This window comes from Megascapheus bottae, unplaced genomic scaffold (genome assembly GCF_031878675.1).
Source record: "Megascapheus bottae isolate mThoBot1 unplaced genomic scaffold, mThoBot2.hap1 HAP1_SCAFFOLD_43, whole genome shotgun sequence".
In the NCBI taxonomy this organism is placed as follows: Eukaryota; Metazoa; Chordata; class Mammalia; order Rodentia; family Geomyidae; genus Megascapheus; species Megascapheus bottae.
In genome coordinates this window covers 321,873-345,385 of record NW_028327392.1, presented here as the reverse complement: position 1 = coordinate 345,385, position 23,513 = coordinate 321,873, and the positions used below count along the sequence as shown (strand labels likewise).

At 38.7% G+C, this 23,513-nt stretch overlaps 1 long non-coding RNA gene across 3 annotated transcripts; it reads left to right on the top strand.

Moving 5' to 3' along the window:
* Positions 1-5,254: 5,254 nt before the first annotated feature.
* LOC150039933 (uncharacterized) lies at positions 5,255-19,039 on the top strand. 3 transcript variants are annotated; one of them, XR_016534159.1, is made up of 5 exons: positions 5,255-5,516; positions 12,821-12,973; positions 15,156-15,240; positions 15,534-15,738; positions 18,972-19,039. It is a non-coding gene; the product is annotated as an uncharacterized LOC150039933 (long non-coding RNA). The 3 variants fall into 3 exon arrangements; XR_016534161.1 differs by lacking the exon at positions 12,821-12,973; XR_016534160.1 differs by lacking the exons at positions 5,255-5,516; positions 12,821-12,973 and adding an exon at positions 13,116-13,187.
* The last annotated feature ends 4,474 nt before the right edge of the window (positions 19,040-23,513 follow it).

Here is a 23,513-nt window from a genome sequence, read left to right as displayed (position 1 = left end):
TGTACATTCCTATTATTCATCTTTAAAATCTAGATTTACAAAATGGAGAGAAGATGTGACATTTGGCTCTCAGTGTGATGTATTTGGCTTAGCATGATGAGTTCTCCTGTCCATTGTCCTCATAATGATTTCACTCCATTTTTAGAGGAGACTCATTCCTCATTTTGTCCACATATAGCAGTTTTGTATATACTCATTGATGAGTAGGCAATAGTTTTGATTCCTGTGTTTCAACATTTTTGCTGTTGTTGTTGTTGTGAGACCAGAACTCTGGGCCTGGGCTCTTTCCCTGAGCTCTTCAGCTCAAGGCTAGGGCTCTAACACTTTGAGCTTCAATGCCACTTCCGTTTTTCTGGTGATCAATTGGAGAGTACTGTGCCATGTACTTCCTGCCTATGCTACTTTGAACTGTGATCCTCAGATCTCGTCTCCTGACTAGTGAAGATTGCAGGCGAGAGCCACTGGTGTCCAGCTTCAACTCTTTTGAATAGTGCTAAAATAGGCACAAAGGTACGATGAGAAAAGTTATGTTTTGTGTAACTTGACTCCATAAGGATATGGGAATTAGCATATTTTAAGTTTCTGTGGAAGCGGCATCTGAACTGGTTTGGAAATGAACACTGATGTCTAGACACATCACTGGCCATGCTCACCACCTGCGTGATTTCACCTCGCGAAACCTGATTGTCCTGCACCATCTCAAGCTTACCCTCCATGCTGGAGCTCATATGCTTACAATTAAATGTCAGCAAATAATTTTATGGACCTGTAAACTTTAAAAATGAACTCTGTTTCATGAATAAAATTGTGTCAATAAAATTTGTTCAAACACAAAATCTTTTTCTATGTGGTTTTGTTATTGTAATATATAGTGGGTTTACAGTTATATTTGCCAGATAGTAGGCGCATTACTTCTCACACACTGATACTCCTCATGTTTTTGTCCTCATTCCCCTTCCCCACCCGATCATCTTGTTTTATCCCCTTCCATTTCTTATTTCAAATAAACAATAAATGTATGTACATTATGCCTGGCAACAAAGTCAGATATTGTAATGATATGAGATTAACCAAAGGGCAACAAAAGAGAAGAGAAATAACATAGTACATTAAGAACAATAATCACACAAGATAAAGCTCTTGTTTCCATATTCTGGAGCTCCTTTCATTTAGCCTCATCCTATATGGCCTTATGTATCTAGGTTTTGTGCGATTGTAATCCTCTACCAGGAGAATCCTAGGTGCAAACACAAAATCTCTAAATTGTAATTTTCTTGACCACACTTTCACATTAATTTTTTTAAATAACATTTATTGCTGTAAGTCTTTTGGGTGTGATGGTAGATTTCACTTAAGTTCTAAGCAAATAATTGGATTTTACTATGCTACAGGTCAAACTTCCTGTGCCACACTTGTGAGCTCTATACCTTTGTCTTTAAATTCTCACTGCCTTGCCATCACTAGAATGCCTGCTGGATAAGTGAATATTAATAACTTCTATGTTAGGTATTGTGGGAAACCAATATGAGTCTGGGGTCTAACAGAGTTATACTCGAAAGGCCTATATTGAGGACAAAGGGTGAAGAGTACAATCTGCCTGCCTTTATGCAAGGGTGGAGTAACCTTTTTGCCTAAATTCTCACAGGTCATGACAATGTGCTTTGAAAGTATTCCCAGACTTGTTTGGTTACCCTACCCTCCAGGAGATAGATTTGCTGAGAATAACTTGATAGTTGAGACTGGATGATTCTTTATACAAACAATAAGTCTTCTGAGAATTCTTGTTAATATTCAAGTATTGAACTGCAGAGGAAGATGGGTCACAAGACCACCTGAGGCAGACATGTCTGGAGGCAGCAGCTGCTGCTCCACCTTGAAACCGGCCACTCCCACCATTGGCTGTGTGTCCCAGGTGGGCTGTTCAGCACCCAGGGAGGAACCAAGATCATCTAGGGCTGCAAATTCCGGATGCAGTGAGGGAAATCACCTGAGCCCAAAATTCACCTCAGGGAGCTGCCAGCCATTCCTGGGGTCACTGAAAGGCAGGACCGATAAGTAGGCGTGGGCTTCTGCTGGGGCCTTGGGGAGGGTCCACCCGAAGACAGGACCTGGACTGGACGTGGACTTGCTCTGGGGGCGGGTCTACCTGAAGACAGGACCTGGACTGGACATGGACTTGCTCTGGGGCGGGTCTACCTGAAGACAGGACCTGTACTGGACGTGGACTTGCTCTGGGGCGGGTCTACCTGAAGACAGGACCTGGACTGGACGTGGACTTGCTCTGGGGCGGGTCTACCTGAAGACAGGACCTGGACTGGACGTGGACTTGCTCTGGGGGCGGGTCTTCCTGAAGACAGGACCTGGACTGGACGTGGACTTGCTCTGGGGCGGGTCTACCTGAAGACAGGACCTGGACTGGACATGGACTTGGGCAGGGGCGGAGCCTCAACCAGGATGTCACCGATGCAGCCTCAGCTGGATGCTGGGACACTGGGAACATTTACTTCCGGCTCTTGACGGCCATTTCCTCCAGCTGCACCTAGGGGACTAAGTTCTGTCCCCATGGCCTTCCTGGGGAAGGAGTGGCAGGACTCCTTTTCACCCTCGGGTTTCTCGGCAGCCCGGGTCACCTGTCCTGCCGGCAGTTTTGAAGCGGCCTGGAGCCCACGAGCACCCGGCAGCGGCCTGCGTGGGGGGCCCGGCCCGCCGGTCCACTTGGGCTGTCAGAGCCCAGGCTGCACAAGAGGTGACCGCTGCTCCTGGAACCTCCATCCTACAGGGGCTGCCTGGCTGGCCGAGTGGTGGGGCCAAAGGCCCAGACTTGCTGTTCTCCAGGCCTAGGAGTTGGTGCCTGCCTGACCCAGTGGGCCGCCTGCGGCGAGAGAAGAGGCATCTAGGCAGTGCCAGACTGGGGGATTTGCCTGGTGGACCTGCCGAAGTTATTCCATGGCCTGGCCTAAATTGCTGCAGCCCCAAGAGCCCCAGGGTTCTGGAAACATGGGGAAGGGGCAGGAAGGACTGTGAGTGAAGGGATGGAGGCCAGCCCCTCTTCTTCCCCAGATGAAGAGCAAGTATGCCAGATTGTCTCCCTGTAGCATTTGTATTCAGACTGTGGTCTGCCTGGACTGGCTTCCAGAAGATTTGACCCTGGCCATGCAGCTGCTAATACTGAGTCCTGAATTAAGCAAGAAGAAGAGGTGATGGAGGCCAGGTTCAAGGACAAGGGAACGCATGAGGGACAGGAACAGGATTTCTGGAGGCCATCGTAGTTGTCCAGGAGTGGTCTGTGTGTTGAAGCAGAGCATTCAGTCTTCACAACCTCAGGTATTAGTAAATTGTGCATTCATGGAGAGCCTAGCATGCATCACTTACACCATCAGATGGGAACTAGTTACCACCCTTAGAAGCGTCACTGAATGTAGATTTTTCTACATGTTCACTGCAAGCTAATTCATTTACCCTGCATTTCACTTTTTTTTTAACATTGATTTTTACATCCTATTTCAAATGTCATGTTTAACAAAGGGAATGTCAATATACAGTCACTGGCACATAGATTTTAGAACATAAATAAAATTAAGCTGAGTCTTTGTGTGGCATAGATAATATTAATCTATGTAATAAAACATTATTCTATAGAGTATATTGCCCATCATAGATTTTTATGTCTATGTAGTTATGTTTATATATACAGGTTAATGTACTTTCTTTACATTGTCAGAGTGAGGAAACTATCACTCCATATCACACATAATGAAACCCCATACCTAATAGCAGTCATATTTCCTGTTCTTTTCCTGACTCTCCATCAGAGCTATAAACAACTACTAATGTATCTGTGTATTTGCTTTTTCAGACTTTTCATGGATTGTTTTTCTTAGTATGCTTTGGAAGCTCCTCCTGGTTGTAGTATGTATCTATATATCTATTCTGCACTCTTTTGGATGGTCAATACCCCATCGCATAGACATGGCATATTTCAAGCATTCATTTGTGTTGTTACTACTTTTTGGGTGGTTTGAGTGATACAGCAGTGAACATTTGTGGATAAGTGCTTTCATTTCTCTTGGGTATGTACACAGCTTACATTAGAAGTATTGAGTCCTATGGTCACTGTGAAGATCTGCCTCATTACATGCATTTTCCAAAGCAGTTGCATCACCTTGTAGTCTTGTTCCCAATTCTTCCCCATGTCTCTTGTCAGCCTTCGGTATTGTCTGTGTTTTTGGGTACAGCCAGCTGTATTTCAAATGTTTTCATTGTGAGGAAAAATTCATTCAGTTCTATTTCCCCTCAATAGTATTGCATAGAGAATCTGAAGTATTCTGAAAAACTTTTTTCAGTATGTTGAGAGATTCCTTTCTCACCATTCCTGTGCATATTGACACATAAGTTACAAATAGTCTTGTATTAGCTTATATTAATTTTAAGGTGGAGAATTGGTTTGCCTTTTTTTCGTACATGTATGCAATATATTGTAATCAATCTTCCTTTATTACTTTCCCCCAATTTTTTCAACAGGTTTCCTTGCTCTGTCAGAATTTTTGCAATCAAACTAGCTATTTCAATATTTACCCACTACTTTTATTTTACCCACCCTTCTCCATTTATACTTACGTAGTCCTTTAGTCAAATTCCTGCTGTATATTTATCCATATAGGCCTAAACATGAATATATACTCCTTTTAGTTTTTGATTCCGCATGTGAATGAAGACCTAATTTTTGTGAAGCTAGTTTGTTGGGTTCTATGAGATGTTCTCAAATTGCCTCCCATTTTGTTGCATTTTTAATTTGTATGGCTGTGTGATATTGCAGCTATACAGACATTATATTAAGCTCATGAACAGTCTTTATAAAAATAAGAAGTCATGTTTATGTCTACTCTTCCTACACATTACTTTCTATAACTAGGGCAAATTCTGAAGTCGATAGATCATATTGACTTAACTGTTTCAATTTTCCTTGGTATTGAAATTGGTTTCAGCATTTTAGTGTAATGAGATTTACTAATTTTGTTTGCATAATTATCATTTTGTAATGATTAAACAATTTATTAGCATTTATGAATAGTACCATGGGGTTTAATTATGATATTCCTATACATATGTACATTGAACTTTGAATGAGTTTCTCCTGTCCTATTCCTTTTTAACCCATTTGTCCATACAGCATTTAATAGGTTTCTGCAGACTCTCTCCATATATAGGTGAGTGTCTGTATGAAACATCATCTTCCTCACACCTGGTTTCCATCTCCTCTCTCACTTATTTAATCAGCAGGTTTCCCTTTGTTGTGTTTTTGTTTCACTTTGTTTTGTTTTTTTATTACACATCTCCCATTTTTACTATTATTTATTATCATTACTTTAGATCTAGTTTCCACATGAATGGAAACCTGTGCTATTTGACATCTTGAGCTTGGTTTATGTCAGTCAACATGATGATCCCAGTTGCATTCATTTGCCTAGAGACAATGATATTTGACTCTTCTTCATGTGAATCAAACTCCATTGCTTGTAAGTATTACATTTTTTCCTTTTGCCAATCCTAGCACTTGAACTTAAGGCCTGAGCACTGTCCTTGGGATTTCTCAGGGCTAGGGTATTACCACTTCTGGCTTTTTCGGGCTTTTGTGTTGGTAGTACCAAGGAATGTAACACTGGGCTTCCTGCATACTAGGCAGGCACACTACCACTAGGCTATCCTTTGGGCGCGAGTGTTACATTTTCTTTACGCATTCATTGGTTGTTGTTTACCTTGGCTGAGGCACAGCCTAACTGTTGGGAAGAGCACTACAATAAAAATGGGTATTATAAATGTTTAACTGTTTTAACAACTTACATTTCTCCAGATGTTTGTCCAAAGGTCATATAGCAGCATCTGAGTTTTATGTCTAATCAATCCTTTGACTCTATATGCAAAGGTCACACAGCAGGATTATAAGGTTGCTCTATTTTAGCCTATCCCAAGTGCCCCTAAATAGGAGAATTTTAGGTCAAGCCCTAGAGTTTGTTCTCTTGGCTTGCTTGCTGGTACTTAGCCACTTAAACCATACTCCAGCGTGGCTTGTTGCTGGTCACTTTGGAAGATGAAGTACCATGGTCTTTCCTCCAGGGCTGGGGGGAACTGTCATCTATCAGGTTTCACTCTACTGATTAGCTAGGGTTAATGGAACTAGCCAACATAAATAAATAAATATATATGTATAAATACCTTTATGTATATACACACATATATACTGATACATACACATATATACATACTTATATGTGAGTTTGTGTATATATAGTCATATATATATTTACATACAAGTATGTATATATTTATAGCATCCTATAAGTATGTGATTTCCACAGTGGACACACGAAATTACATGCCCAGCCACTGTAGTGTATTGTATAAAGGATATTTTCCCCACATCTACTCTCACAACCTCATCATCAGCATTTGTTGTTTGCTTTTATAATAATTGCTGTTCTCACTGTGGTGAGATTGCAGTCTCAGGGTCACTTTGCAAATGAGGTGGAAACTGTTTGTACTGCTGCAACCTGAAGAAGTCATTTGCTAATTTATTAATTGGTTTTTGTTTGTAGAATTGTGTATTCTTCATATTAACCCTTATGTGTTTTATAGAGGACCAAGATTTTCTCCTATTGTGTAAATTGTTGCATGAATTTATGGTGTCATTTGATGTGTAGAGACTTTTTAATTGATTGGAATCCTATTTGTCAACTAATTCTTGTTCTTATTTTCTTGAGTCCTATCCAGGAGATAATTTCCTGTCTCTCTTGTTCACTGCACCCTGTGTTGTTCTGTAGTGATGTCAAAGTTTCAAATCTTAATATAAATAGCTTTTATCCATTTTGAATTGATTTTTGAACTGTATAGAGAGACTATGATTGTAGGTTCACTCTTCTACATGTAGATAAGCAGTTGTTCAAAATTGTTAAACCATACTTTTGATTCCTTTTTCCAATAATTGTATGAGGATGGCTGTGTGCATTTAATTTTGAGTCTTCTATTTTGTTTTCTTAGTTTTCTAAGGACCATGTTGTTTTTATCCATGTAGCTTTACAATCTTTTAAAGTCTGGTAGTATAAAACCTTTATTGTTTTGATCTTTTTACCCAGGATTATTTTTTACTACCTGGGATATTTTATGTTTCCTTATGAATTCAATGATTTATTGCTATGATGATTTCAGGAAAAAAATCACTGTGAAGTTTGGGTGAAATTTTGCAGAGATGTGAAGATTACTTTCAGAAAGGTTTAAAACTGAAATTAGTAAATAATTAACATGAAATAATGATACATGTTAAGGCTTTACTGTAACCATCCCTTAATTATAATGATGAAGTACTATTAATATAAATTCCGACAATTCAGTTTTCCATGTTTTAATGTCTTTATCCATTTTTGAAGGATTGATAGAGTACGCCCCTCTAGTTATTATTTAGGGTTCCTGCTAGGTATTGTTTTAATAAAGGCTGGTATTAATTGAAGAGCTTAATTTTTAGTGTATATTTACTACATAAAGCAGTATATCCATAATATTTGCCATGTGTATACACTGCATTTTAATAGGAAGAATCTCATCCTATTTCTCTTTCCATCTCCCATTCCTCTGTTCATTAACAGCCTTTTTATTTACTATAGTTTGATTATATTTAGCCTCCATGTTGGTTTTTCTGTGTATATGTGTGTGTACAGACATATATATATATATATATATAATATACATGTACTGGTATGCCTTTAAAGTTTGGATTCCAGCAATAATTGAAAATGTGATATTTTCTTTTTGAGCTTGGTTCATCTCAATCACATGATCATCTCCAGGACTGTCCACTTTACTGTAAATCACAGGATGTTAGGATTTTTTTTAAAAAAAGTAACTGAGGATTTACGGAAGACGGCATGGAACTGAGGACCCAGACATTAACCCACAGACCTATGGTCACCTAATCTTTGATAAGGGAGCCAAAAAAATAAAATGGAAGAAAGAAAGCCTCTTCAACAAATGTTGCTGACAGAACTCGTTCAGCACCTGCAGAAAACTAAAGTTGGATCCTTCTTTTTCACCTTGCACTAGGATTAATTCCAAATGGACCAAAGACCTCGAAGTAAAAGCTGATACACTGAAAACTTTATAAGAAGGAATTGGAGATAATCTAGGTCTCCTTGGCACAGGTTGAAACTTTCTTAATAAGGACCAAGAAACACTGGATAATTGGGACTGCATTAAACTGCAGAACTTCTGTATGGCAAAGGACATAGCTAGCAAATTAACTAGAAAGCCTACAGAGTGGGAGAAGATCTTCACTAACCATAGAATAGACAAAGGCCTCATATCTAAAATATATGAACAGCTCAAAAAATTGAATCACTCCAAAAGTAATCTCCAAAGAAAAAACCATCCCATTAAAAGATGGGCCAAAGACTTAAAGAGAGACTTCTCTGAAGAAGAAATAAGAATGGCCTATAGACACATGAAGAAATGCTCGACATCTCTAGTCATAAAAGAAATGCAGATCAAAACAACTCTAAGATTCCACCTCACTCCAGTTAAAATGGCCAGGATCAAAAAATCTATTACCAGCAGGTGCTGGAGGGGATATGGACAAGGAGGGATCATGACTACACTATTGGTGGAGTACAAACTCGTTCAATCACTATGGAAAGCAAGGCAGTCTCTCAAAAGACTAAATATAGAACTCCCCTATGACCCAGCAATTCCACTACTTGCCATTTACCCAATCATGCAGAAACAAGGACATACTAAATCCACCAGCACAACAATGTTCATTGCAGCACTATTTACCCTAACAAAGATATGGAACCAATCCAGATGTCCCTCAGTTGATGAGTGGATCAACAAGATGTGGTATTTGTACACAATGGAATTCTATGCTGCAGTCAGAAAGAATGACACCGCCCATTTGTAAGGAAATGGAAAACTTTGGAAGAAACCATATTAAGTGAAGTAAGCCAGACTCAAAGGAACACAGGCTCAATGATTTCCCTCATTTGTCATAATCAATAGAAACCTTGGGCTCTCCTAGCAGAGATTCACAATAGAACCAAATCTAGATTCATAAGGCCATATAGTATGACGCTAAATGTAAGGACGTCTAGGATAAAGAAACAAAAGCCATATAATGAGTGATTGCTGTCCTTAACGTACCATGTTATCTCTCATCTCTTTTACTGTCCCTTGATTATCTCATATTATTACAATATTTCACCTGTTATCTGTTATATTTTATATATGCTTCATTGCTTATTTGAAATAGGAGAGGGAAGAGGGGAAATCAAGTTGTGCGGTGGGAAGGGGGAGTGGAATGGGGACCATGACATGAAAAAGTGTATGAATATATATGAAGTAATGTACCTTCTATCTGGTGAATATAATGTAACTCTTATATTAATTACAATAAAATATATGAGAGAAAAAATAACGGAGTCATATTCCATCATATATATGTACTACAATTCTTTATTTAATCTTTAGTTCCTAGGCACTTTAGCTGAATCCATCGTATGCTTGTGGTAATCGAATTGAAATAAACATGGTATGCATGGGTTTTCCTGTATATTCATTAGATTCCTTGAGATATATCCCCAATAGCAATATGGCAGGGTCCCAAGCTAAATCTATTTGTAGAACCTACATCCTTCACCAGGGTGTTTCAAACCTGCACCTAGTATTCTTGAATTAGATGGACCCACGTTTTCTTACTCTCCCTATATCTGGTATTATTCAGCAGCGTTTTCATTAGTAAGATTGTGATACTGTCTCCATTCACAGATACATTCTATTGCAGTAGTTTTCAACATCTATCATTCTCTTTTCCTCATTTCCTTCTAATCTAATAAAACATTCCCATAATAATGAAGATACTCCTGTATTTTTGTGTATGATCCCATGTATCCTTTTACATATGTTTTTGCATATATGAGAGGAAACATGTGATTTTTCCCTTGTGAACCTGGCTTGAAAACAATATAACTTCATCTTTATGGATGAATAATACATGTTATGTAGCTATACCCCATTTATCAATTCATTTGACAGTTTTGGGTCAACTGTTTCCATATGTTGGCTATTTTAAACAGTGCTACAAAGATTGTGTGTTTGCTTGTGCTTCTATCATATCCTGATTTACATTCTTTCAGATACATGACCCAAAATGTTATCACTGTATTGGTTGGTAAATGTATTTTTAGGTTTTTGAGGAACCTCCGTATCAGTTTCCATAGTGCTTGTACTGATTTCTGTTTCCTTACCATTTGTTGTTGTTTGTGTTGTGAGTGATTGCCAATTCTGACTGATGTTGAAGAAGTTCTCACGTTTGGTTTGTATTTCTCTAAGGGCAAGGAATTTTTGAAGACTTCTTCCTGATTGTATTCTTTCAAGATATGTCTCTTCCGTGTGTTTGCCCATTTGTTGGGTTACTGAGTCCCCCTTTGTGGTAATTTTTTTTCATAGAAATCTCCAAGGAGTCATATCCAGGGCATTTTAGCTTTATTTCATTTAATTTTCCTCTGTTACTGTATTCAACCATAACTATGATGTATAGTGTTAAAAATGTTAATTTGCAGTGATTTATTTCTTTTCATTTCTTTTTGAGGGAGGCAGCTCTTGCTTTGTGTCTGGTCCAGATGAGCTTTTTGCAGTCACCTTGCTGGGTAGGATAGGTGTGCAACACGGATCCCAGCCATTGTGTCTCCCTTGGAGCTAGGATAATAACAGTTAGTTCAGATGTGCTTTCAAGAACTAGTATTCCTTGGCTGACCTTGAACCACAGTCTCCAGTCTCTGCTTCTCAATAGATAAGATGGCAAGCTACAGCCACCATACCCAGCCATATAAATTCTCAATTCTCTGAAATGAGAGCGTGAGCGATTCAACTATTCCTCCCCAAGTCCTCACTATCGCTCTTGCCTAGTGGACCCCAATTGAATATGGGTCAGAAAATATCCAGCCTTCTAGTCATTCTATCCAACCGACAGTGGAAGACACAGATCAATGTAATATATTTATCCGAATACGTAATTGGTGATAAGAGGATTCTGAGACTTCTCAACTTGTTACTGACTGTAGGATGGAGGAGGAAAGAGAAAAACAGAGTACATCAACAACATTAAACTAGAGAAAAGGGGACAATGCTTCAACTGAGTCCCTGTATTCTTAAGGTTAGTCACCAAGAACTTTGTACTTCTCCTTAAGAACCAATCAAGGAAGAGCAAATTTCTATCAGTTCAAGACTTTCCTCCCTTTGTGTTGTGCTTTCCTTTTCATGTGATGCAGTATAATATTTTAGTATTCTTTCAAGATATTCTTTGTATTAATGAAATACCCTGGTTCTCTTCACTAGGTGGGCAATTTTCCTTTTACCTATTCTCAGTAGGGAATTGGAACTAGTATTAACACTTATTTTTAATTAGAGTTTGTAAGAGTTTAGTAAAGCTTTTTATTTCAGAAATCTCTTTTTTGCCAGTCCTGGGATTGACCTCAGGGCTTGAGCACTGTCTTTGGACTTTCTAAAGGCTAGAGCTCTACCACTTAAACCACAGTACCACTCCTGGCTTTTTCTTTTTTTTTTGAAATTATTTTTTGTATTTTTGAAACTCTTTGAAGAGCCAAGTCCTAAATGTAGTAGAAAACCACCTCCCAAAAGTTCAGTCCATTTTAAGATGATGAAGACATATAGATGAGTGACAGTTTGAGATGTCCTCCACATACCGTATGCAATTACAATGAAACCCAACATGATTTTTATTCATAATTCTGATGTGTTGAACTCAGAAGGAATGCCTAAGTAAAAGTCTTTGGCTTAACTCACTGTAGTGACATTAATACAGGATGGACATCTTGGATCAAAGATAAGAGGCTACTGGGGAACCCCTGGAATGCTTCAATATCTCTTATAACTGGATTTGACTTAGCAGGAATAAATTTTTTTAAAAAAGAATTCCTTTGTAAAAGAAAGTTTATACAAAAAATTTCTAAAAAACAAAGAACCATAGATATAATGTGTTCAGTACAGGAGAGAGAATGAATCTTAAAAGCTTAGCTCACTTCTGGTTTAATTTTACTAATCTAGGCCACTCTTGAAAAAAGAGCTTATATGAAGAGCTCTGAAGTATGGCCTTCAAATATATTGGATATTAAGTTTACTAAGTAAATCTATGTCTAGTATATGACATATAGTATGCTACTTGTAATAGGATTATTCTATGTAATTAATCTGGGTTTGGAGGCAAAAATAAAATTTATTTCAATGCAGAACAAATTTTTCATGTTTCTATTAAATGTGTCATCCCAAACAACAATGTAATGGTGTTCTATGACTTGGAAACATAATGTAATTTACAGTATTGCCAAACAGAATTCCACAAAAATTTTATAGCACACCTTATGTGACTAGCTCAAAGTACTTAGTTCAACTAAGTGATATGGAAGCATTTTGGTAAATATCTGCAAACCAATACAGCAGTGAACAGTTCCTAATACAGAAGTCCATTAAGAAAAGTCAATTTTGTAACATTTTACATAAAAATAAAAGTAAAAAGGGCACTGCTTCATCAGCACATTCTTCACTTCTGTCTGGACGAGAGGCCAAACTTACTGTTCACTCTTCAGGTCATCTTGTTTTCCATTTAGTTCTTGATCAACTTGTTTTATGCATTCTGGTATGCCAGCATATTCCATGGGAACAAGCTCCACTAGTTTTGCCAAATTAAAAACATATCTAATTTTTGGCTGAATTTTGAGCTAATAAATGGTTTTGTAACACCCCAATTCTGGATTTTTTCTAGGTATGAACCAAATAATCAAATCCAAGTCTTCATGCATGCTAGGCAAATGCTCTACCACTAGGCCAATCTCCCAGACTTTTATTTCAGAAATCATTTTTCAAGTTTGGGTTAACGGAAAAATTCTCCACATTAAATATAGAGGCAAAAGAAAAGGTGAGGTATTCTATGTGTTGAAACTATTTTACTGTAGTGTTCGACTTTGGTCTTATGTCCTTTCCAATTTCAGTCCACTGTCTTTAAGGAGAACTGGTATGCCTTTAATTCTCGAGCATTCCATTCCTCATTCTGCAGTGATGTAAAGATGACCAGTACATTCTGTTTGGGGTTGCCATAGGAGCAACTATATGAGTAGAGTTTGCTCTACAAGGTAAGGGACTGAGCAAGGGCAGTCTGTCTATCATAGGGTTTGCTCTCTATGACATTGGACTTTCTTCCCATCCTTTCCATAGGGATTAAAGTAAAAAGAATGAGTTTTTTGAGGGAGGGCTTGTTGGATAATGTGAGGAGGAGAAGGGGCTGATTGGAGGGGACTTGGAGGAGTGAGAGCTGACTGGGGATCTCTCTGGTTCTTACATATGAAGGCTTTGCCTTGTAGCTACCTGAATAAAGTGTGTGTGTGTGTGTGTGTGTGTGTGTGTGTGTGTGTGTGTGTGTGTGTGTATGTGTGTGTGTGTGTGTGTGTGTCTGTATGGGGACTTGAAACTGGGGCCTGGACACTGTTCCTTAGCTTTTTTTTTCTCCAACTCCTACCACTCTGCCACTTGAGCTACAACTCCATGTACAAGTTTTGCTGGTTAGTGGAGATTAGAGTTCCACGAAGCTTTTTGACGCTTTGAATTTCTTGTCTTCAGATCTCAGCTCCTGAATAGCTGGGATTTCTGATTAGTCAATCACCTAAAGCTCATTTCCTCTAAAGATTTATCTTAACAAACTGGGTTTAGGGGAAGTGATGAACCAAAAGGAATGAAAAGAAAAAGAAAAGAAAGTTCTTAGCCTGAAAGGTAGCAGGAAAATCAGCTATGATTTAAATTTGTGACAGAGTTTGATCCTCCTCTGTGTCTAGCTGTTTACAAACTGAAAGGCTGGAGACAGTTTGAGTCCTTTTGCCTAATTATTTTAGGGTATCTGAAGCTCTTCACAGTTCTGTCCCAGCTCCACAGCAGAAGCAGGGCTGGCTACAAGTCTTTTTTCTCTGCCTTAACCTCTTCTGGCTCCCATGGCTAGGGACTAAGGACTAGGGACTGCAAGCATTGGGAGTTCTGTTTCCTTTCTGTATGAAATGGTATGGCTGGATACAATGTGCTTTACAAGTGTCTGCTCCAGATCTAAAAGTCAGAACCAGTATTTTACCTAAATGTATTTATTTATATATTTTTACAAGAAGAATTTTATTTTCATGTTACTTTTTCTTTTGAAGAGTGTAGGAATGTATTACATGTATCTGGATGCCTTAGTGTAAATATCATATTATTATTATTATTGGACAATTTTGAGTATGTGGGTGTGTTTGTGTGTGTGTACAGATGTTGTGAATGTGTGGTAACACTGGGGTTTTAATTAAGGGTCTTAAATGCTTTCACAACTTTTTTTGCACCCAGGATTAGTGAATTATGACATCTGCTACAGGTCCAATTTCAGCTTTTTTTTCAGATATATATTTTTTCATATATTTTTTATTGTAATTAATAGAGGGTTACATTACATTCGCCAGATGGAAGGTGCATTACTTCACATACATTGATACCCTTTCTCAAGTGCAGCTTTTTTTCCTTTTAGATAAGTGGAGTCTCCTGGCTGTTTTTTTAGGTTTCTTTGAATTGAGATCCTCAGAACACCTTAGTAGCTAGGGTTATAATATCTTTTTATTTCCCATTGACATTGTATTATCTTAACATGTACCCACTCTGTGAAATATTATAGAATGTACAATATTTCTCATCCTTTTTATTTCTATTATAAAATGTTTCCAAGTAGAAAATCCATAATAACTGTGATATAAACTCTCTTAATAATGGATTTATTTACATTCTATGTCCTGTGAAGCAATGCATTATCTGTAAAGGTGCCTTGTATATCAGTGAAAGTTTGTTGATTCAAAAATTTTTCTTCTCTTGTTCTGTAACAGAACTTTGAAAAGTAATTGCAGAATGTACTTTTCCCAGGATTGGTCAACTCTGAAGAATTATGGCTTTCAAGGTTTCATAGGCTATAGATTTTAAAAGGCTCACCACCACCTAAAACAGTTCTGTGTGCATGACTTTCCATAATGTTTGGTATATTAAGTATATTTTCAACACAATCAGTGTGAAATTCTTCTGTGTTTTCCTTCTCTTAGGTGAATGGTTTGTTACCTAGTGATACTATACTGAGATATATCCGGATTACACTGTAGCAGTGTTGACCCTCAACAAATATAATATGTAAGTCATGGGATTCAAAGATGCTTTAAACCATGAGTAAAAGTCCCAAGCTGGGCTGATGAGATTGAGAATATACCTATACTTTCTTTGTTAATAAATGTCAACTCTATGGAAATGATATGTCACACATTCACAAATTAAACACATTTCTTTTTCTTTCTTTCTTTCTCTTTTTCTTTTTGTGGTCTTGGTACTTAAAATTCAGGACATTAGCACTGTCCCTGAGCTCTTGTGCTTGGAGCTAGTTTTCAGATACTTTGTGCCATATCTCCATTTCTGTTTGTGAATTGCAGATGAGAGTCTCAGGGACTGTTGGCTGCGGCTGGCTTCAACCCTGAGCCTCAGCTCTATCTCCTACAGAGGAGAACTACCAGCGTATGCCAGCACCACCAGGCTTCCTTCTGTTTAAAATACTGCAGTTGAGATGCTGTGATAGGCATGCCTGAGTCCATGTAAACTGGGCTCTGGCAGCAGCTGTTGATCCAGCATGAGCAATTGGTGAGTGGATTTACCTGTCATCTGAAAGTAAAATCATTTTGAAATATGGTACCAAGACTAAGTTGATATTACTGCCCAACCATATCATGTAACTATTATCTGTTTTGAAAATAAATACCAAAGGAAAGAGGTCAAAAGAAACTTTCTCATAGGCTGTTCTAAAGTTAACTATGAGGAGCTAAAAGAGTATCACAGGTCAGGCACTCAAGTCACAATGACTAGTTTGAAGTGAGGAGGAATTCAGATATGAAGTAGCTAAAGGAATCAGGATAAATGTGTCAAAAGCCAGGACTATTTCACCTGAAATACCACCATCATGATGGATAGGAATCTTGCTTCCGCTGTGCAGATCTTTTTCTCCATAAGACAGGCAGGAAAGAAAGCTAGTATTGGTGGAAGCAAGGAGTAAAGGGGAAACAGAATCAAACATTTTGATGATATATCAGCTGGAATTTTTATTATAATGCATGAAGTGGAAAACAGTGAACAAGGATACAAAATTTAAAAGCCATATCAGCTGGAGTTTCTACATAACGAGCAAAAGGGATAAAAGGAGACCTGGAAGCAGAATTTGGGTGATATATCAGATTCAGCTTCTACATAGCAAGGGAAAGAAAATCTAGGAAACAACAAAACCACAAAAAACATTGGTGTAGGTTCACAAGGAAAGAATTCTTCATCAGTCTTGTCTAAAAGCTTTGTTTTTTAGAGATGAACATTTAGCGAGATCCCAAAGTCTCTTTTTTAGGAAAACACAAGAAATACCCTCTTGAATATATATATATATATATATATATCATATTTATAGTTAGTCTTCAGTGAATTGCAGCTAATTTGTGTGAAAAAGTACATATAGGAAGGGCCAGGTGTATGGCCTAGTGGTAGAGTGCTTGCTTAGCATGCAGGAAGCCCTCGGTTCTATTTCTTGGTAACACATACACAGGAAAAGTTGGAAATGGTGCTGTGTTTCAAGTGATATAGCGCTAGTCTTGAGAAAGCTCAAGGTCAGTGCCCAGGCCCTGAGTTCAGGCTCCAGAATTAGCAAAAATTAAAAAAGTATATATAGGATTGTACATAGTATTTGACTGTGCTTAATTTAATGATTCAAAGCAGATCCCATCTCTATCTAGAGAGGTCAGCTATGATAGGTCAAATAATGAACATAGATAGGCATATGTATGAAGATATACAGAGACTAAATAAGTATGTAGGACCGATTATTTTCTTTGATTTTATTTTGTAGGATGGGGACTTGAACTCTGGGCCTGTGTGCTATTGTCCCTGAGCTCTTCAGCACAAGGCAGGGGCTATACCACTTGAGCCATAGCACTACTTCTGGGTTTCTGGTGGCTAACTGGAGATTCCAGTCTCATTGGAAATTACAGTGGCAAGGCTGGCTTTGAAATATGATCCTCAGATTTCAACCTCCTGAGTAGCTAGGATTTTAGTCACTTGATCCCTGCATTATGGAAACTATTTTGAATGTCACAGCTGTGCAGCTCTATCTATGCCATACTGTCCTTTTAAAGTTGGGTGAATGATTGAGACACCAGTGAGGAGATGGGGTTCTTGATGTTTCAGTGAACAGTAAAGAGAAATCTTAGAAAACTCTGATAGGATAGCTTGTTTATAAGACCCTATTCTGAGAGACTGTACACATTTTGTAGACTGCAATGACAAATGATCACAGAAAAAGTAGCTTCCGCAGTAACAATTTACATCACAACACTGGGGGATATAGGGCTCAAATCAAAGGGCCCACAGCTACTTGGCACCTACACAGGGCTGAGGAAAAGGAAGTTCCTTGTAGATCCCCTTTCCCTGTTTTCCTGGTTGTGGACAATTGTCAGGCCCATGATTCCTCCTCTAGATTGCTGCCCTGCTTGGCACATGCCATTCTTATTTTTTCATATATTTTTATTGTACTTAATAGAAGGGTTATATGATATTTGCCAGATAGATGGTGCATCACTTCACATACATTGATAACCTTTCACATGTCTTGATCCCCATTTCCCTCCCCCCACCCCCACCCCTCATCTAGTTTCCCCCCCTTCCCTATCCAATTTCAAATAACCAAAAAGAAATATATCCGATATATCAGGTAACAAAGTGAGATACTGTAACAATATGAGATAACCAAGGGACAGCAAAAGAGATGAGAGATAACATAGTACCTTAAGAACAACAATCATTCATTATATGGCTTATGTTTCTACATCCTAGAAATCCTTTGATTTAGCGTCCTACTCTATGGCCTTTTGTATCAAGGTTTTTGCCCTATTGCAAATCTCTGCTAGGACAGCCCAACGTTTCCACTGATTATGACAAATGAGGGAAACCACTGAGCCTAAGTTCCTTTGAGTCTGGCTTACTTTAGTTGATATGATTTTTTTCTAAGTCTTCCCATTTCCGAACAAATGGGCAATGTCATTCTTTCTGACAGCAGCATAGAATTCCAGTGTGTACAAATAACACATTCTTTTGGTACAGTGAATACTTTTTCAAAATCTAAATCCAAGATTTATGACTCAATGAATAGTGTGTAGATATCATTAACCTTGGGTAAAGCATTGAAGTCTAGGCATCAAGAATGATTTTAATTGTGAAAATGAACAGTGACTGGGTGTTCCAAAGAAATCATATTCTCAAAGAAATTAGGGAGTGTGTGTGTGTGTGTGTGTGTGTGTGTGTGTGTGTGTGTGTGTGTTTATATGTGTGTTTGTGTGCTGGTACTCTGGTATTATGACATCTGCCCCTCTGCTCTTGTGCTTAAGTCTGATATTTTCTTTTCAACTCTTCCTTTCCAGTCCAATATTTTGTTGCCAATATTTTGAATTGGAAATGTCCTTTCAAAGCCATTTCTATCTGATTTCCTTCCATTTATTATCATCAGTCCTCTCAGTAAATGTCATTATTGAGTTGAGCAGTGGTTCACCAATCCATTCCTGGCCATGCTGAGGGCACAACAGGGGTTCATGTGATGAGACTGCGTTGCCAAATGCTAGTCTCATCCCATGCAGCTTCATCTAGTGCAGGCTTCTGAAGTCAAATCTCAGTACTGCAAAGAGGCCTGGTAGGGATAGCAGAGGTGGAGGGGTAGCTCCTGTAGCAGATCCCATGCTTGGCATGGAGAAGTCCATGGTTTCAATACCCAGCATTGTAGATAGAAAATGATAGTTTTCTTTACTTTTTAGACTCAATTTTTGCGTATGTGTTTAATTTCTTCACAGTGTGGACACTTACACCCAGAGGGGAAAGTTGTCCCAGTCCTGGCCGGCCCTGAACATCTGGTGAGTCCCCCGTGTACTTCTCATCAGAATGCTAACCAATATGCAGTGTTGTAACCATAGACAATACCCATGGCAGGCACACAGTGTTAGTACAACCTTGTTTTCAGTTTTGAAAATAAACAGGCCACAATGGAACACACCAATAAACAACTGTTCCTATTCTCTTTGGAAGTCAAGTTCCAGGATCTATGCAGATAAATGAAGATGGTCACAGTGAATATATGAAACTCACACTAATTGAATGGAATGGAATCAGATTTCACATACAAAGTAGCTAAAGGAGCCTGAATCAGTTCTTTATACCCCACACTTATGTTACCTTGAAAGACTCAGCATCACATCAGATAGAGGTCCTGCAGATCCTTTTATCAATCAGAGAGGTAGGACAGACAGCCACTAATACTGCAACCAAGTAGGGAACAGAGGAGCTACGGAAGCAGAAATGTAAAGGATATGTCATCTTGATTTCCTACATAGCAAGTGAAATGGAAAATAAGGGAAGCCACAAAGCCACAGTCAACACTGTGTACATTCATAAGGCAAGATCTCTTGGCCAATGTTGAATAAAAACTTTGTTTGGCAGAGGTGAACATTTATTACAGTACGAAGCATCATTTTCCAGGAAAATTCAGGAAGTACTCTCTTGCATATACAATATATAGATAGTTTTTGATGAATTATAGATACTTTGGGAAAAAAGTAGGTGTGAGAATTAACATAGTATTTGACTGCGTATAATTTAAAGATAAAGTAGTGATAATAAGGGGAAGGAAATGTATGTCTAGAGAAGTCAGCCATGAGGGTCAGATACTGGAATATAGATAGGTATGTGTATAAAGTTGTACAGAGAGTATGCATCAAGTTTGTGGGCAGTATTTTGAATGTCACAGTAGTGCACTTTTATCTGTGCCATTCCATCCTTTCACGAGTTGGGTGAATGACTAAGATGAGTGAGGAGAATGGAGTTCCTGTTGTTCTAGTGAGCCATAAAGAGAACTCTTAGAAAAATCTATAATCAGATCACCTCCATGAGACTTTATTCCAAGGGATTGTGTATGTTTTCTAGAGCTCAGTGACAAATCACAATGAAGTAGCTTCTGCACTAACAATGTATTTGAGAGCACTGAGGGGATTCAGTTCTCCAAGGGCCCATGAACACTTGGCTCTGACTCAAGGATGAAGAAAATAATTGAAGCACAAAGTCCCATTTTGTTGTGATAGTTTTCTTGCCCATGGATTCATCCTCTAGTTTTCTGACCTACTTGGCACATGCCATTCTTTCTGTACAGTAAATACTAACATTTTTTTGGCCAGTCCTGGGCTTGAGGTCAGGGCCTGAATCCTGTCCTTGGATTTTCTCAAGTCTAGAGCTCTACCACTTGAGCCTCAGCACCATTTCTGGCTTTTTTTTTCTATGTGTGTGGTACTGAGGAATTGAAGCCAGATCTTCATGTGCTAGGCTAGCACTCCACCACTAGGCCAAATTCCCATCCCAATGCCAATTTTTAACAAATATGAATCCAGGGTTTATGAGTTGATGTGTATTGTATAGCATCATTTATCTTGGGCGAATCATTAAAGTCTTGGGATCAAGACATGATTTTAATTGCTGAAGTGAAGAGTGACTGGGTGTTCCAAAGAAATCACATACTCAACCAAAGAAATTATGGACTGTTTAACCTATGTGTTTGTATGTGTGTGTGTTTGTGTGTGTGTTTGTGTGTGTGTGTGATATGTGTGTTTATGTGTATTCATATGATTATGCACTGGTATTATGACATTCCCCTCTGCTCTTGTGCTCTAATATAACGCATTATCACTCAAACTCCACATTTGTAGTCCAATGTTTTGGTGCAGGATTGGAAATAGCCATTCAAAGCCATTTCTACTCTGAGTGCCTTCCACTTGCTATCATCAGATCTTCCACGAAATGTTATTCAGTGGTTCACCAGTCCATTCCCTGCCATTCTAAGAGAAAACAGAGGTTCACATGATGAGGCAGCATTGCCAAAACTCGAATCACTCCTATGCAGCTTCATCTAACCCAAGATTCTGAAGTCAAACCTCAATACTTCAAGGAGGCCTGGCAGGGATAGCAGAGGTGGAGGTGGAGCTCTAATATCAGATCCCATGCTTGGCATGGTTTCAATACCCAGCAATGTAGATATTTTTCTGTACTGTTCTGGCTCAATTTTTGTGTATGTCTTTAATTTCTTCACAGTGTGGAATCTGACACCGAGAGGGGAAATGTATCCCAGTCCTGTCCGGCCCTCAACATATGGTGAGTCCATGTACTTGTCAACTGAGTGATAAACAATGTAAAGTGTTGTAACCGTAGACAATATATATGACAGTCGATCAGTATCAGTACATCCTTGTTTTAAGTTTTGACATAAATAAGAATAGAAAAGGTCAAAAGACAATTGTTCCTGTTTTCTTTGAAAGTCAAGTAGTAGGATCTATAAAGGGAAATGAAGATGGTCACAGTTCATGTATAAAACTCACACCAATTGAATGTATTGGAAACAGATTTCACATAAAAAAAACACTAATGGAACCTGAATCACTTCTTCATACTCCACTCCTCTGTTACCTTGAAAGGCATACTATCACATTGGATGGGAGCCTACAGATCTTTCTATCAATCAAGGAGGCTAGAAAGACAGCCAACAGTAGCACCAGCAAGTGGGAACTGAGGGAGTCATGGAAGCAGCAGTGTAGATGGTATATCAGCTTGATTTCCTGCATAGCAAGTGAAATGGAAAATAAGGAAAGACACAAATCCACAATATATGTCCATAAGGAAAGAATTCTTTGTCAATCTTTTATACAAGATTCCTTTATCAGAGGTCAACATTTCTTTGGACCAAGAACCTCATTTCTAGGAAATTCCCCCTTCCAAAAATAGTATATTTTGTGATTGTTTTTGATGAATTGTACCAAATTTGGGTGAAAAATAGTTTTAGGAATTTCCACAGTGTTTTACTCTGTATAATTTAATGATTCAAAGCAGATCACACATATATCTAGAGAGGTCAGCATAAAATAACAGATACCAGAATATGGATATACATGTGTACAAAGATGTTCAGAGACTGAGCACATAGAATGTGGAGAACTATTGGAGTGTCACGGCAGTGCGATTTTGTCTGTGCCATTCCATCCTTCTGAAAGTTGGGTGAAGGACTCAGTCAGACTCCAGGAGAAAGTGAATTCTCCCGGTCCTTGTGAGCAGTGAAGGGAACTCTTAGAAAACTCTGATCAGACCACCTGGGCATGAGACACAGATTGAAGGGTTTGTACACATTTTCTAGGATGGCAATAACAAAGGATCACAAAGGAAGAACTTGTGCACTAACAATTTACCTCCCACGACTGGGGATTATAGGTCTGAAAGTGGCTGTGAACATTTGTCTCTTGTTCGAGACAGTAGAAGAGAATGTCTCCACAGTCTCCCTTTTGGCTTGGACAATTGTTTGGCCCATCCACTCCTCCTTTAGATTTCTATCCTATTTGGCAGATGCCATGTTCTTCTGTACAGTTAATGCAACTTTTTCATAAATGTGAATCGAAGGTTTCTGACTCCATGAATAGTGCACAGACGTCATTTATTTGGGTAAAGCCTTAAAATCTTGGCATCAAGACATGATTGTAATTTTTGAAATGGACAGTTGCTGGGTTTTCTCACAAGATCACATTCTTCATCAAGGAAATTACCAATTGTGTGTGTGTGTGTGTGTGTGTGTGTGTGTGTGTGTGTGTGTGTGTTCCTGTGCAGTTGCTGTGGTATTTGGCCTTGTGCTCCTTTTGTTCTTGTGCCACGGGTGTTGCTTCCATTCTTTTTTTTTTTGCCAGTCCTGAGCTTCGGCTCAGGGCCTGAGCACTGTCCTTGGACTTTCTCAAGGCTAGAGCTCTACCACTTGAGCCTCAGCACCACTTCCGGCTTTTTTCTATGTATGTGGTACCGAGGAATCGAACCTGTGTCTTCATGCATGCTAGGCAAGCACTTTAACCACTAGGCCAAACTCCCGGCCCTGTTGCTTCCATTCTTGATCTGTAGATTCCCTCATCAGCATTTTGCTGCTGAACTGAATTAGCCTTTCAGACACATTCTTTTCCTTAGTGACTTTGTTTTTGTCATCTGTCTTCAGTTCTCTCAGTACATGATCCAGTAGATCACAGAGGTCTGACAGTGGTTCATCTACCCATGCCAGATCATCCTGAGAGCACAGCCAGCAAGGGATGATTGAGTCAGCATAGACAAAAGCAATCTTCTGTCCTCAGAAGCTTCATTTAGCACTGGGCCCAAACTTTAAGCTGCAGTTTCAGAGACAGGGATTGAAGCTATAGAACAGTTAGATACACAACTCAAATGCATATCTAGCGAAAACCATAGTTTAAACCCCCAACCATTTAGGGAAATGCATTGTTTCTTCTCCCAGTGTCCCACTTAATTGTCTCTATGTTTTGTATTTTGTTATA